This window comes from Protobothrops mucrosquamatus, unplaced genomic scaffold (assembly GCF_001527695.2).
Source record: "Protobothrops mucrosquamatus isolate PMUCROS unplaced genomic scaffold, P.Mucros_1.0 scaffold250, whole genome shotgun sequence".
Lineage (NCBI taxonomy): Eukaryota > Metazoa > Chordata > Lepidosauria > Squamata > Viperidae > Protobothrops > Protobothrops mucrosquamatus.
The window spans coordinates 703,439-709,438 of record NW_015386598.1 but is presented as its reverse complement, the minus strand read 5'-3'; the positions used below and the strand labels follow the sequence as shown (position 1 = coordinate 709,438).

The 6,000-nt window shown below is 46.1% G+C and overlaps 1 protein-coding gene across 4 annotated transcripts in view; it reads left to right on the top strand.

Moving 5' to 3' along the window:
- CNKSR2 (connector enhancer of kinase suppressor of Ras 2) overlaps positions 1-6,000 on the top strand; it is a 202,547-nt gene that overhangs the window by 49,757 nt on the left and 146,790 nt on the right. The gene's annotated exons all lie outside the window — the stretch shown is intronic.

Here is a 6,000-nt window from a genome sequence, read left to right as displayed (position 1 = left end):
TCACTATGGTCAAAAGTGAAACCAAGTCTAAAATCCCCTCCACATAGTTACACTATTACAAAGTCAAACTTCACACCCCAGTGCTATGCAATGAGCTATGTTTCCCAATAGAATAGTTTGGCTTTCTAACACCCCGCCCAACCCCCTAGCATAACCGACAGAAAGACCTTGGTTCACACGGGACATAGAATTGTTTAGCAAAAAAATCCTCTGCATCCCCTTCATGTGGCAACCTAGAACGAACAAGATGGCTTCAGCCAGGTTTGTTGTAGAGTTGACAGTCGGACCTCCTAAGGCAGTGATGGCGAACCTTTTAGAGACCGAGTGCCCAAACTGCAACCCAAAACCCACTTATGCATCGTTGGGTGCCGAGTGGGTGTGGCCCATTGGCTGGGCGTGGCCCATTGGCTGTGCGTGGCTGCAGTGGTAAAAAGTTCAATCAATCAATTTCAACTTTGCAAGATCTTTTTTTTTTCCCCGCAAGAAGTTGAAATTGACTGATTGATTGAACCTTTTTTTTTTTGCACACGGCGGCAGAGGCCTAAAGCAAAAATGTTTTATAAAACCCAGCTGAAGGCCTAGGACTGGGGCGACGGCGCATGTGCCCACAGAGAGGGCTTTAAGTGCTGTCTCTGGCACCCGTGCCATAGGTTTGCCACCACTGTCCTAAGGAGAAAGAAATTCCTGCAGAAGAAACAAAAATACAAGTTAGGAATCCCCCCTGGGTTTCTGAGGGTGCCTGTCATAAAACCTTCTTATTAACCTTTCTGCCTTCACATTGGTACTTTTCACCCAGATAGCTTCTGACAAGAGGTAACCTTTGCACTTCACTAAATATTGTAATTTTCCCTTATACAATCTAGAGTCAAGAATATGTTTTATCTCATAGTGGGTTCCTCCTTCTACGAGAATGGGACCAGGTGCCTTCTTGGGAATGGGTCTCAAGGATGACTCTGTAATTGGCTTTAACAAAGTACAATGGAAAATGGGGTAAACTTTCCCTAAAAGCCGTGGGAGCTTTAATTCAACTGTGACAGGGTTTATGATTCTGACTATAGGGAAAGGACCGAGAAACTTAGGTCCCAATTTTTTGATAGGCAATTTTAATCTTGGGTATTTTGTAGAGAGATAAACTTTCTCCCCCACATGAAATGGCCTCTGGGGAGATTACTTCTTATCAGCATGCTCTTTATAAGTCTTAGTGGCTTGGGCTAAAGGGTTTTTTTACATTTGTCCAAATATTCTGCAAATATTCTGATCGAGGGTCTGCGAAGTGGGAGGCTCCTTGGGGTATTCAGGCATTGGAACAAAATCTCGACTACTAGCTATTTTAAAGGGAGTAAATCCAGTGCTACTTTGTACTGTATTATTGTATGCCACTTCAGCAAAAGGTAGGAGGTCCGCCCAATTAGTCTGCTGGTAATTAACATAAAATCTGAGGTATTCTACCATTGCATTCACATGTTCTGTCGATCCATTTGTACTTGGATGAAAAGCAGATGAAAGTCCCTGGGTGGACCCAGTCAGCTTTACAAACTCCCTCCAGAATTTTGCGGTAAATTGAACCGCCTGTCCGATATAATTCTTTTTGGGACTCCATGGAGTCAATAGATGTGCTTCAAAAATAGCCTGGCTAATTTTTGGGCAGACAGAAGCCCCGAACAAGCGATGAAATGAGCTTGCTTTGAAAAAAGAATGACAGTCCAAATTACTCTATTTCCTCCGCTATCAAGCAATTCCACAATAAGATCCATGGCTATCTCCTCCCAGGGTCGGAAAGAATCTACTACCTGCTACAACAAACCAGGAAGTTTACTAGGGCATTTTTTTTCATAGCTGCACAGGTAGCACAGCTTTTTACATAATTTTCAATGTCTTTTTTCATTCCTGGCCACCAAAATTGCCACCATACCAAATGCAAAATTTTTAGGAAACCAGAATAATTGGCTTGTTTTGAATTATGACTACGTTGAAGGGTTGAATTCTGAGGGAAATCAGAAGGTAGTCTCTTCCAGGCTAGCCCATCTTGATAGGTTAATAGTGATCTATTGTCCCTGAACTAGGGGTCTGTTTTTAGATCCTCCTTGAGCTTCTGCCTCTGGGTTTGACCTCTTGTGGTTACCTGAGAGGCTGATTGTGATAGGGGAATGATGGAATTAACAACTTCTTCCTTACGACTTTTATATTGGGGCATTCTAGATAAGGTTTTTCCCCTCAGGGAGGTATTTTAGAGTAAAATTAAAATGATTGAAATACTGTGCCCAGCGAACTTGCTTGGGGGATAACTTTTGAAGGGTTTTTAGTGCCTCTAAGTTCTTATGATCAATCATACTTCGAAAGGCACCTTACTCCCCTCCAGGAAATGGTGGCAAGTTAGTAATGCCCATCTCAACACAAAAACCTCCTTCTCCCAAACAGCCCACTTCCTCTCCGTGTCTGTGAGCTTTCTTGACGTATAAGCGCAATGTTGTAGATCCCCCTCTATAGTTTCTTAGTAGGAGGACAGCGCTGCAACATCATTTGCATCAGCTTGGATGATGAACTGTTCCTCAGGATCAGGGTATTTAAGAATTGGTTCTGCGGCAAACAGCCTTTTTAATTGCTCAAATGCTGCCTGGCATTCCATAGTCCATTGTAAAGATTGACAAGGTCGGGGCTTCCCCCCCTTTTCCGGTTTTCAGTAGCTCAGTAATTGGCATAGCTATCTTCGCGAAAGAGGGGATGAACTGCTGGTAAAAGTTTGCAAACCCTAAAAAACTTTTAAACTGCTTACAGGTCCATGGAGGCTGCTATTCTAGCACTGCCTTAACCTTGGCAGGGTCCATTTCCAGTCCCTCGCCAGAGAGTCGGTATCCTAGGTAGTCAAGGTGCATCTGATGGAATTCACATTTAGAAAGCTTAGCATAGAGTTTAGTAGGTTAGCAGCTTTTTGAGTACTTTGTGAACTAACTTAACATGCTCCTCCATGGTCTCAGTGTAGATGAGGATATTGTCAAGGTAAACCAAAACTCCCTTGTACAGGTGGTCATGAAGCACCTGATTAATCAACTGCATAAACACAGCAGGAGCCCCTTGAAGGCCCAAAGGCCTCACCTTGAACTGGAAACTTCACAGGGGGCAATTGAAGGCTGTCTTCCATACATCCCCCTCCTTAATTCGCACCCAGTAATAAGCTTACCTTAAGTCTAGTTTTGAGAAGATTTTCCCTTTTGCTAGGTGAGCTAGCATTTCTTTCATCTCAGGAAGGGGGTACATATTTTCAACACTGACAGCATTTAACCCTTTAAAGTCCATGTACAATCTCAAAGACCCATCTTTCTTTTCTTTGAATAACATGGGGTAACTACGCGTGACTTAGCGGGCTGGATAAACCCTCTGGCCAGGTTCTTGTCTATGTATTTTCTCAGTTTATTCATCTCCCTAGGTGTTATAGAGTACATCTTGGGCTTTGGGAGTTTGGCACCTGGTAGGATCTCAATTGCGCAGTCAGTGGCTCAGTGAGGTGGAAGCGTGTCACATTCTTTTTCACTAAAGGCTCCCGCCCAATCATGATTTCACTGGGAATAAGTTGGATCCCTGGCACTCGCTCTACGGCAGCTTTTAAAGTCTTGAGAGGTTCCCCTCTGGGTCTCAACTACAGCAGCTCCCTTTATCTCACTGGTCTCAGTAGGTGGAAGGGTCCTGTTGCTAACCTCAAAGTTCTCACAACGTTCTCTCACCAATTGGTGGGATGCCATTTATCAAGCCAAGTCAGATCTAAAATCACCATCTCTGTCACTTTTGGGATCACTACAAAAGGGATGATTTCTCAGTGCTGTCCTATTTCTAAGCACATTGGCTCTGTCAGGTGTGTTGCAGGGGAACCTCTGATAAAACACCCATCCCCCTGTTCAAATTTTATGGCTAGGGGCAACAGTTTGGTGCAAATCCCTAGCTTAAGAACTATGAAGAGGTTGATTAGGCACCTGGTGCAACCCGAATCTATGAGAACGTTTAAGTCTGTTTGGGCCCCTCTTTTTGGCACTATAATCTTAGCGGGAATAGCAAAGAGTGAGATGGCTCAACTTATCATCGGATTGTCTTCGCCTTCCTCATCACTATTGTAAGGTGCCGACATCGGCAGGTCTTCTGGCAGAGCTGTTGCTTCTGCCTGGGAAGAAAAGGAGATCTGGACGATCTGCTCTTGACGAGCCCAATTCAATTTCTCTCGTCCTGCCCGTGGGGCTTTCCTGGACTTAGCAGTCGAAGCAATGTGCTCTTGACTTGGGGAGCAGGAGCCAGGCATTCAGCAGTACGGTGAACTTGCTGTCCACATCTGAAACACTTGATGGGAGCCCTGGCGGGTGCTCGGGAAGTACTGGATGCTGAGGTAGTCTGGGGTCATCGACCAAATAGGCACGTTTCTGGACCTTGCTTCTGTTTCAGTTTGGCAGTAGCTGGCTTCTTTGATCTAATTCGATGTCCAGGGTCACTGCCATACTATACCAATCTCATAATTGGTTAGGAATCCCTCAGTAGATGCACTCTTAGCATAGGTTGCGGTCCACCCTTTCCTTGAAGTAGTGGAACAACGATCGTGCCAGCCACTGTCCTAACCGACCAGTGACCCTCTGGAACTCCTGAACATATTATTTTGCCGGGCGGCCCTTCTGCTTCAAACGGTGGATCTCTTTTTCCGCCTGCAGTGCTTGGGATTCATCTTCAAATCATGCTGTCAATAGCTCCATGAATAAATTTGCATCCAACAATTCAAGGGCCTCCTCATCGTGAAGGTTGGTCACCCACTCAGCCGCTTCTCCTATGTTAGCCACCACTGCATTCACCATCATGGCATCGAGGTATGTATAAGCGTATTGGTCAAAGTAGACCCAGACTTGATTCAAGAAGAAAGGTAGCTTCTCGGGATCCCCATCGAAAGTGGGCTTGTTGGTGGGTGGCTCCAGAGGCTGTGGGGCCAAGTATACTGGTTGCTGGGCAGCTTCTCGATCCTGGAGCCGTGGCTGTACCATGCTCCGGAATCCTCTCTGCTGGACCCTTGGGCTCGTGGCCCGATGCTGTTGCTGAGGGTTTAGCTGAGACTCAGGACTTGACATCACTGCCGAATGGGGAGCGGGAGACAAAGTGCAGGCTTCAGCAATGGGACTGGGGCTCCGGCAAGGTGGTGGAAGTGACGGGTAGGGTTCTGCTTTTCACCCCATTGAACACACGCACTATGTGGCAGGGGCCAACTCTTTGACTTTCAGTCGGTCGAATTTCTCCTTTAGCTGTTCAACTGATGGGCTTGGACTGCTGTCTGATACTTCCACTCCACGGAGTCATTCCATCCAGTCGACCCCTTCCCCTTCTTAGGTGATGCGGATGAAGAACCGTGGGACGTGTTCAGTAAGAGCTCCTCTTCAGCAGTCTTAGAGGTGCTTCTACGCTGAGGAGTCGCCTCTGCCTGAGAAAAGTCCGCTGGGAGTTTAGTTCCCTCCTGCAGTACCACCTTTCCAGGTTGAAAACATTCCAGGTTGAATTATCCGGGCCTTTGGCCAAGCCCCCGCCCGTAGCACTTCTTCGGTAGCTGGAGCAGCTTCCTGCACCCTGAGAGCTGAAGCCCTGCTGTGACCAGTGGCGGATTCATCTCTCTTCTCCATCCCAAAATCTTTGTTGTCCTCCCAAAGCAGTGGGTAGGCGGCTGGGGCTCAGCACCCCAGGAAAATGAAGGGTTTTAGGAGACTTGGTTTAATGTCATGGTTCCGATAGGTAGAGCCAAATAAATCAGAACTCCGAGGCTAGAGGCTTCCTCAAAGAACATGTTTATTGGATACAAAATATCAGTATGGTCAAAAGTGAAACCAAGTCTAAAATTCCCTCCACATGGTTACACTATTACAAAGTCAAACTTTCTGCCCCAGTGCTATACAATCAGCTACGTTTCCCAATAGAACAGTTTGGAGGACTTTCTAACACCCTGCCCAACCTAGCATAACCAACAGAATGACCTTGGTTCCCACAGGA